Source organism: Phoenix dactylifera, chromosome 8 (assembly GCF_009389715.1).
Source record: "Phoenix dactylifera cultivar Barhee BC4 chromosome 8, palm_55x_up_171113_PBpolish2nd_filt_p, whole genome shotgun sequence".
NCBI lineage: Eukaryota > Viridiplantae > Streptophyta > Magnoliopsida > Arecales > Arecaceae > Phoenix > Phoenix dactylifera.
Genome location: NC_052399.1, coordinates 3,161,615 through 3,171,365, shown reverse-complemented (window position 1 = coordinate 3,171,365; position 9,751 = coordinate 3,161,615). Strand labels below are relative to the sequence as shown.

The following is a 9,751-nucleotide window of genomic DNA, read 5'->3' as shown; positions in this document are numbered from 1 at the left end:
GACTTTCGCGATTCTAAGGTCCGAGTTATAGGACTTAGGAAAATTTTCTGGAAACCTAAGCTCGGAGCTCCCTTTGCTCGGAATGACTAAGATCCGAGAAGGCTAAGGTATAACTCAGGAAAAGAGCAACTTCGTTAAGTGGCCCGAGAACTAAAATACAGAGTTAGAGGTCGTCGAGGCGGTTAGCTAAGACTCTAGCCTCATTCACGACAAGAAAGGGAAAGACGAGCACAAAATGACAAAAGTATTTTTCATTGACAAAGGGCCGGAAGGCCAATTACAAAATTGGAGGTCGGCCATTCAAGAGCCGACCTCGGATACAATGAAAAAGAAAAAATACGCCAAGTCTTAAGCGGCAGCAGTAACATCCGCGGGGTCGTCCGTGGCGATGGCCTCAGGACCTTCAGCCGGCACAGGCTCGGGGTCTTCTCCAACTGGCTTAGCACTTCCCAGATCATGCCATCCCCCTTCCCGTTTCAAGTCAGCACCTTTCTTTCTCCCTGACTTGTCTTGCCCACGCTTCTTTAGCATCTCTATCAGGGAAGGATCCATCTTCTCCGCCTGTGCCTCCACAATCTCGCCCGCTGACATGAAAAAATGCGCCAAGCCTTAAGCGGCGGCAGCTGCATCCGGGGGATCGTCTGGCACTGTGATGACCTCGGGATCTTCAGCCGGCACAGGCTCGGGGTCGGGGGCAGGGGCCTCGGGTGCCGCCTCCGGGACGTCGTCCGTCTCGGCCGCCGGTGCCGCCTCCGGGACACCCTCCGTCTCGGCCGCCCTCGTCGAAGGCTCGGCGGGGTCTTGTTCGTACAATCCTGCCTCGGATGTCAAAATGGCAGGAAGGTCTTCCGTGTCGGACCCGTAGCCCGCGTCCATCCTCGGACGGACCGTCGAAAAGTCGTACTGGGGGCAGTACCGGATCACCTGCAGCCGGAAGTTCTCGAAACCCCGGAGAAACCCGTCGACCGTCTCCTCCTCTAACATGTCGCGGAACTCCTGCGACCCCTTGAAGAGCTCCACGGCATGATCAACTCGCTCGAGTGCCCTCCTCTCTCGGGCCTCGAGCTGCTCGATTCGGAGGCGGGAAACCCCGTCCTCATACTTGAGGCCCGCAACCTCGGATTGGACCTCCCCCAGGCGCGCCTCTGAGGCGCGCAAGGCCGACCTGGTTAGGGCGTGAGCAGCCTTCTCCTCCTTGAGCCCCTCCGCCATAGCGAGGCGCTCAGCCTCGGTGGCCGCCCTCCGAGCCTCGGCCTCGGCCAACGCCGCCTCCAGCTCGGCGATCCTTTTCTTAGCCGGCTCCAATTGCCGGCTGACCCGCCGGGTCTCTTCCTGACATCCCCGGGCGATGAACACCAGGGAATCGAGCTCGTGAATATGCTGTAAAGAAAGAGACAAAATGATCGTGAGTTAAAAACATCTGGACTCGCTAATAACTTTAAGGAAATCAAGAAAAGGACTTACCCGGGCAGTGTTGCAGTAGGCACTGTCAACAATGTCCTCCAACGGAATGTTCCGGAACTCGGCCCGGTCCGCCGGAAGCATCGCACGCCGAAACACGACGCGTGCGACCTCAACATCATGAATAGCCGAACTCCCCACAGGGATAGGGGAGTCCGGCTCATCCGACTCCTCTTCGAAGTATCTTGAGGAGCTCGGCGCGTCCGGCCTCGGGACTCTGGGGCCGCTTGCCTCAGGGCCCCTGGTCGGCTCGGGCCCCGGACGCAGTGAGGAACCCGAAGCCGGGCCCTCCCGCTGGGAAACGGGGGCAGGGCAAGGAGGGGCCGACGGGCCCGCGTCGTCGACGACCCGCGCCCGCCTCGGGTCGGCTGAGAAGGCCCCCGCCTCGGGGCCGCTCGTCTCGGCCGACGTAGAAGCACCGGCCAGCCTCGCCTTCTTCCGAGGCCGGGGTATAGCTCCCCCGGCCTCGGCCTCCCGCCTCCTCAGGCGAGAAAAAAGCGACGTGTTGCTGGTCGGCATATGGGGAATATCTGAAATCAAAAATATCATCAAGTGTTAGACCATTAGCAGTAAGAACAAAGGACAAAAAAAAAGGGGTAATGTAACTACCCTTACCCTCGGGGCGCGCCGAGCTCAGACCCACGCTCGCCAGGGCGTCCTCCCGTAGGAGCTCGGTCAGGTCGTAGCCCTTCCCGAGGGCTCGGAGAGAATCCAGGGTCCTCTGCTCCCTCCCCGAGGGCTCGGAGAGCTTGTTAAGGGCCTTCAACCGAGGGTGTCCCCACCTCGGATTAAACCCCCACGGCGCCTCAGACGCCAGAAAGAAAAATTTCCCCTTCCACTCGTGTATAGAGGAAGGGGCCCCGCGGAAGAGCGACATACCGCCTCGGAAGGCAAAGTATAGCCACTCCGCGTCCGCCGGGTTCTTCTTCAACAGAAAACACCGGCGGAAAATACTCACTGAAATCGGGACCCCATGCCCAAGGCACAGAGACAGGAACCCGATGATGGTTCTCCACGAGTTCGGAGCGAGCTGTGCTGGGACAAGTTGGTACTCGACCAGCAAGTCGTTCACAAACCTGTGGACAGGGAACCGCAGGCCGGCCCAGAGGGTCTCGCGGTGAATCGCGATCCGACCTGGGGGCGGCCGCGTCACCCTGTCTTCCGGCCCCGCAGTTTCGAGACGAAACCCGGGCTGGAAGAAAAACCGGGAGCGGATTAACTCCAACTCCTCCCCTGACAGGCTGGACCCTACCTCCTCCGGACCAAGACCCATTTTACAGGAGCGAAGTGAAATCGAAAGCAGAGAATGAAAACTGGGGAAGGAAAAGGAAGGGGAACCCTAGCAGTTGCAGGGTAGGAACCTACTAGACATCGCCGGAAATCGCTCCGGGCACCGACGGCGACGGTTGAGGAAGGAAGCGAGGGAGAAAGACAACAAAAATAAGAAGCAGCCAAGTAAAACCCTTAGGGCAAACTCGAGGGGTTTATATAGACCCCCTCGGCGGTCCAGATCGGCAGGGTCGGTTCCCATCCCCCGATCGGATTGCGCCACGTGTTGACCTCGGAGACCGAGGCACCGTATTCACTCTGGATCAATAAATCGGGTACGAAATCGAAGCCCTGTCCCATCGGATCTCGGGGCCTCATTATGGGTCCGCAGAATCGAATCGCCTTGAAGAACGAACGGACGGCACTTCCGCTCCCCTCATTTAATAAGGCCCTGGGGCACGTGGAGCCCCGACGTAGCCTTCACCTCGCCGGATCCATGATCCAGTAATACGAGATCGGAAACGTCCGATCCTAGGTCATGCCGCGTGTCCGTTTTGAACCCCGTAACGGCACGCTCATTGATGAGCGGAGAATTCCGATTACGGGATCGAGGCGTCGCCTCGTCGAGCCCAAGGACCCTCATCATGAGTCCGCCGCACGAAGCGATCTTGGCGATCCAAGAGACGCCACCCCCGTTACACCCGCTCCGAGAAACGTAAAGACACGAGCTCCACCATAAGTTCGCTGAATAAAGCAACCTCGAAACGCCCAAGGGCGCGGGTCTCGCCATAAACACTCCGAGAAACACGAGGGCGCAGACGAGATTCGCCCCCCAACTTTAATGATAGACTTTACTTCCCACGTCCGAGCCCGCAAGCCGCTCGAACTCGGAAGTCGAGGGGTAGTGTTGGGGGAATAAGATTTTTCCCCCCAAGTGACACAAATGCCTCCAAGAAGCCGCACAATCGCCGACCCTGAACAGCCGAAGTCGGCGTCCGACCTCGGAACGCCCGACCTCAAGACATCCGACCTCGAAACCTCCGACCTAGGAAAATCCTGACGCTCAAGGTCTACCCTTGTCAGCCACCTACTACGGCCGTACTCCTCCGAGGTCCAACTGAGGACCATACCCTGCCACTGCTTCAGCATTTATTGCGCATGGCCGCTGTAATCCTCCGGTTCACTCTACAATTAATGTGGATCTCCGGCTTACTCCACCATTAATGCGGATCTCCGGCTTACTCCACAATTAATGCGCATGGCTCCTGACATCTACGGATCCTCGGCTCTCCACGGCAAGTTAGCCCAGCAGAGTCTGGTCAACCATGATAAGTCTCTGATCTCGGCCATACCTCCGACACCAATGCAATGATTCGCCTGGTAGCGTACTGGTTCGGGTCGTACGACGCCCTCACCGCCGACATCAGCACAATGATTCGCCTGACCGTGCGCCGACCTGAGCCACATGCCGAGCCGTACTATGGCCTCGCCCTGTTACATCACAGGTAAACCGACCCCCACCTATAAAAGGGAGCCTTAGCTTCTCAGGAGGGGGTTGGAAAATTCCGCGCCTTACAAGCACTGTTCATCTCCTCCTTACACTATCTGCCCCCTCCCTGACTTGAGCGTCGGAGGGCCGGCGCCGGAAAACCCGGCCATCGGTTTGTCTGCAGGCACCCAGACGGAGGACGCCGCCCGCTGACGGATCGCTGCCCCGCTGTGAGGACCTCCTGCTTCCCTCTCTCCAGCCACCCCAGACGGAGGACGCCGCCCGCCGACTGGTCGCCGCCCCGCCGTGGTGATCCCGCAGCTCCCTCTCCCTCGACCGAAGATTGCCCCCGGGTCCAATTTCCAGCAACACTATCATTAATCAGGCTTGAGTTGTAGACATGACTCCTCTTCTAATTGGTTTAACTAGAATGGCACTTCCGCTAACCTCAAGTCTGAGCACTTTGAACAATACCAAGATCAGGTACCTTGATCACTACCAAAGTCAAGTCAATGAATATATAACATATCACATTCGATAATATGCAGTCAAATGACAATAATATATATATATATATATATATATATATATACACCTCTATGAATGACAAATTGGACAATAAAAGCTTGAGATAGCTGTCTGCTAGATGGATGGATGAAAAAGGATGGCTAGGACAGCCAGACATCTACAACTCTCCCTTTATTTCTAGGGATCCAACGGTACAAGAATCAAAATGCAAACATGAGCAAGCCAAGCTTATTTCGTATGATTAAACGTACACGGAATTCCATTATGCCAAAGTTTTGCAACATCTATAAATCTGTTCAGGTTTATTTATTTTTTCAGAAAAATAAGGCAGACCTTTCAGCAGGGGGGCAAAAGGATCATGACAGTTGTCTCATTTTGGTGCTTGATGAAGCTTAGCGGTTACCACTACAAAGGAAAGGCAAGCAAGTTAACCTTGTGATAACAAACAACTATTAAGGACAAGAGCCTTCGATGTCCCACCAACTCAACGCGAGTCCTGTGGCCCTGCTTTATATTTCTTTTTAAACAGATGAAATCAACCGAGAATATGCCAGCCCAGATATATTCATATCCTGGAGTATTTGTGTTGGATGAGGACTCTTAATATTCTAAAGCTATAAGGCATAGGATACTCAATCAGGCACCAAAAAAAGATAATGGGATCACTATCTCAGCAAAAAAGTAAATAATGGATCTCATTTTATCTTCCCCATGAGGATAACTCGTCACCTTAAGAAGAGGAGATAGATCTCTGAAACTTGTTCTGTTAGGTCCCTACTCCCTATTGATGTGGAGTTAGCACTGCAAGATCAATGAACAACAGCGTTAGAGAAGGTGGGTGAGCATACACGAATATGGAAAACAATATAGAAAATGTATACCAAAGGCTTATGAGTTGCAAAACTTAAATAGCAGGGAAAGACGAGTAAATAGAGAAAAAGTTGTAACTGCATCAAACTGTCAAAAATCAAATTACAAATATTGAAATGGCGAGAGAGAACCTTGAAACTATGGTTATGTACAGAATCTAGTGTGGAAAATAATATTATCATATCAAAATTGCAAAATTCTTTTGATGTGATGAACATAATCAATATGCCTAGTATAGGATGGTACACACTGGTACGATGAATCTTGATAAGAATTCTACACCATAGCACATTTTCCACAGCTACTGATATTCATGAGCAAACTAGTGGCTGGTGTACTCCATGCTACAAACAGCCTCCAAAATTCTTTCCTAGGAATGGGTTGAAAGGATGGCCTTGTTTCATTTTCTGTAAAGAGGGCATAGACATGCTACTCACTAACAAGTTGCACTTATACAATTAGTAATCCTAAACACGTAGGAGTTTTTTAGAAGGGGAGAGGAGGGGAGGGGGGTGGTGAATGGGGGAAAACAAGTAACCAGATGGCTGTTAGGCTGATGGGTTCCTTCATTTTTCATACACCACTCTTCCTCACCCTCATTTCCATTAACAAGGATTGCACCAACTGTAGAGTCATCAGCTTCAACTTCAACGGCTTTTTCATGACCATCCACTACTCCATTCTCTTAAATAACCTGCAAACAATTGGTGTTATTAGACAATCTAAAGCAGCAAGGTGTACGATTCAGTGAGGGGAAAAGCCAGATTTAAAGAAACCAACAGAACAAACAAGGAAAAATGATGACATGTCTGAGAATAGAGAAAATACAAAACCAATACACCATCTGCTAGCACAGCCTATCTCATGATCTGATTTTCATTTTCAGGTGGTAGATCATCTTCATCAACTTTCATGCTTTTGAAAGCTTCCACAAGATTAATATTTGACTTCTCAGAATAGCTTAAGTATTCCGCAGCAGAAGGATAATTATCCCTGTTTTAATGAATATTTATAACCACAGATCAAGTTTTAAGCAACTTACTACAACACTGTTCAAAACTAATTAATGTTCATAAACAGAAGTATCCAAATTGGTGGGGTCAATCTTGCAAAAGTTAAAATTTATGGTCTAATTTTTGTTTCCAAAACAAAGTAGTCATATGCAAGAAGATTGAACTCATGAATCCTTATATATGTTTCTCAAATTTCATATTTGATTCCAATCATTGGGGGAAGAATTTAATCAACTCAAATAATCAAAAGAAAATCACTAATGTGCCTAAAGGTTATAATTTATGGTCTAAACTTTGTTTCCCAACAAACTAATCATATACAAGAAGATTTGAACTCATGAATCCTCATAATATGTTTCTCAAATTTCATATGTGATTCTGATCATGAAAGGAAGGATTCCATGAAGTTCAATAGTAAAAAAATCAGTAAATTGCCTCCCACCAAAATGCTACCAGTCCCCTTGCTGATTGCATAGATAGCCACCTTTTGAAACACTAACTGGATGTGCTAGTTTAGATTGATATTGCTATACACGTGTTTGACATAAATAAATAATGGCTCCTAATTTACTTTTTTCCCAACATACAAGGAACTTTGGCTAGCATGGCTAGAGTGAAGATTATAAAGATACCTACAGTTAGGTTTTTTTAAAAACAGCAATATTCCAATCTTTATAAAGGTATTTAGATCTATTTGATCTGTTCCAGGTAGCACTAGAAATTAGAATTACAGCCAAAAAGGCAGTTTAGGCTTAAACTGTCCCAAAGAAAAAGAGTTCCGATATATTTATGTCCACTTGAAACTTTCAACACTTCAAAGTTGTGCCAAAAATATTCTTTCAGGGACTTCTGAAAGCCTCACTCATTAATTGTTGCTAAAATATTATTAGAATTAGATATGCCATTTATTTGAATCTGTAGAAGTTGCATACAGAATGATGCTTCTGATAATCAGTTATTGAATTTTAAGAAGTCAGGATAGAGGGCATCAGTCACTTTTTTTGACAAAATAGGCTGTTAATGTTCTAAAGGTATACTGTATGCTATTTGTTTTTGCATGTTCACAGGTTTCAACATAATTTGGAAATTAGCCTGTGTCTTCTGCGGTCTAAGATAAGTTACCTTATTTCCTTCTTTCAATTTCTAAGATTCATATATTTCTCTATTCTTTTTCCTTCGACAAAATAGGTTGTTAATGTTCTAAAGGTATACTGTATGCTATTTACTCTGCATGTTCGCAGGTTTCAACATAATTTAGCAATTAGTCTATGTCTTCTGTGGTTTCAGAAAAGTTGACTGAATTCATTATTTCGATTACTAATGTTCACATATTACCCTATTCTTTTTTATTCCTATTTCTCAAAAATCCTTTCCTTTTCATTCAAATAAGATGCCCAAAGAAGGTGAAAGAACAACACAAATCCTGTGCTGAATTGAAAGCATATAAAACGCACACAGAAGACATAGACTTAGCACAGTCCACAGAAAAAAGTTTATTTGAACATCTAAATCCCTGATTCCTGTTGCCAACAAAAGATAAAAAATTCATCTAGGTATCAAACAAAAAGGCTTGGAAAACAGCCTTCTGTTGTTCAAACTTTTAGAACAAAAGCTGCAGTAAAGACATCACCATGAATTGTCTTGTCTTCTTGCACCTTCATAAACGCCAATTAGCATTTCTTGTGTGAATGAAGCCCAAGAAAGCCAGGCAAAAGATGCGTAATAGCTCAAATCATGGCATCTACGACATAAATCCAACTGTCGTATAACACAAATTGAAATAATACAAAAGCACAAGCATAATGAGATTAATTTAAAGTACTGTGAAAAAGACAGGAAACATGTAACAGTTTACCTTACAAACTAATCATAACTATTACAGCCAGTTATTAATATAAGTTATGTCATTGAAGTGCAAAGAAATAATTAGCTTTGCATAAAAGAAAACCTTCTAAATATCTTTGATGCTGGTCTTCATTGGTTCCTCTAATACAATCAAATTCATTTTAAGTTAATTGATTAAATAGAGAAACCAAAATTTATGATGAGAAAGAAGAATATCAAAGGAAGAAGTAACATAACTAAATAAAGACTTTACACTCTATTTATCAAATCTCCTATTAGAATAGCATTTCCAATTGAACTATCTAAGGTAAACTATAATTGTTTTAGAAAGTGAGTGCTTAGTTGGTAGGCCTCCGCTTCTGGTAAACTTTGAGCCCAGCCCAAGACATTTGAGTCAGCTTTGGGACTCAAAACATGGCAAGAATAAATTTTGAGCCAGGCTCAGCTCAATGCTAGGCCGGTCCGGAAGCCCGAGCCTGATTCGGGACACAAAACTCAGCCCAACCAGAGGATTGGACCCCTTAATGCTTATCCTATAACCTAGAGCAACTAAAACCCACTAACACTAATGATTAAGCCCCTCAAACAAATTAACCCCTATACTTAGCTCATCCGTTTTATGATTAACTCAACCCATAACCCATGCCCTGACAATTCATGCATCCTATCCTACTAATTCAATGATGCATGCCTACTTCCTCTCAAAAAAAAAAAAGAAAAAAAAGGAGCATGCCCTAATCCCCTTAATCCCTAACCCGCTCAGCCTCCATGGTGTAGCGGCAGAAGGAAAAGCCTAAGGCCTCTTATCGATGTGGTAGTGCGAGTCTTAATCTGCTCATCTCTCTCCCCCCTTCTCGGCCTGGCCAAGCTCTAAGGTCCAATGAGCCTCGCCCGACAACTCCAACCTCCCCTACCACACTGAGCCCCAAATCTACTATTGACAACAACCTTGGTCCCCAAGATCCCCAAATCTAACCCTCTCTCCACCCCCCCCCCCCCCCATTTTCCAATGCCTTCACCTTGGCCCCTCCTCCACTACACCCTTGACCTCTCCCCTACCACCAGCCCTGCTGCCAGCCTCCGAATTCCACTACTCCACTGCCCCCCTTTCCATCTGCACACCCTCGACCGCCTCTCATATGTTCTGTTCAAGTTGTCCACCACTCCCTGCAACCTCAACCTCCACTATGGCTGGTGCCTTCGTTGCCTTGTTGCCCTCAGGAGTAGTCAAGCTTATTTGGATAGGCCCATTTGGGCTTGGGTCAGATTTAAGCCC

The 9,751-nt window shown here is 47.5% G+C and overlaps 1 long non-coding RNA gene across 1 annotated transcript; it reads right to left on the bottom strand.

Moving 5' to 3' along the window:
• Positions 1–4,983: 4,983 nt before the first annotated feature.
• Positions 4,984–9,452, bottom strand: LOC108511404. Its single transcript, XR_005512685.1, has 2 exons — positions 8,261–9,452; positions 4,984–6,311 (listed from the first exon to the last, which is right to left on the bottom strand). It is a non-coding gene; the product is annotated as an uncharacterized LOC108511404 (long non-coding RNA).
• Between the last annotated feature and the right edge of the window lie 299 nt (positions 9,453–9,751).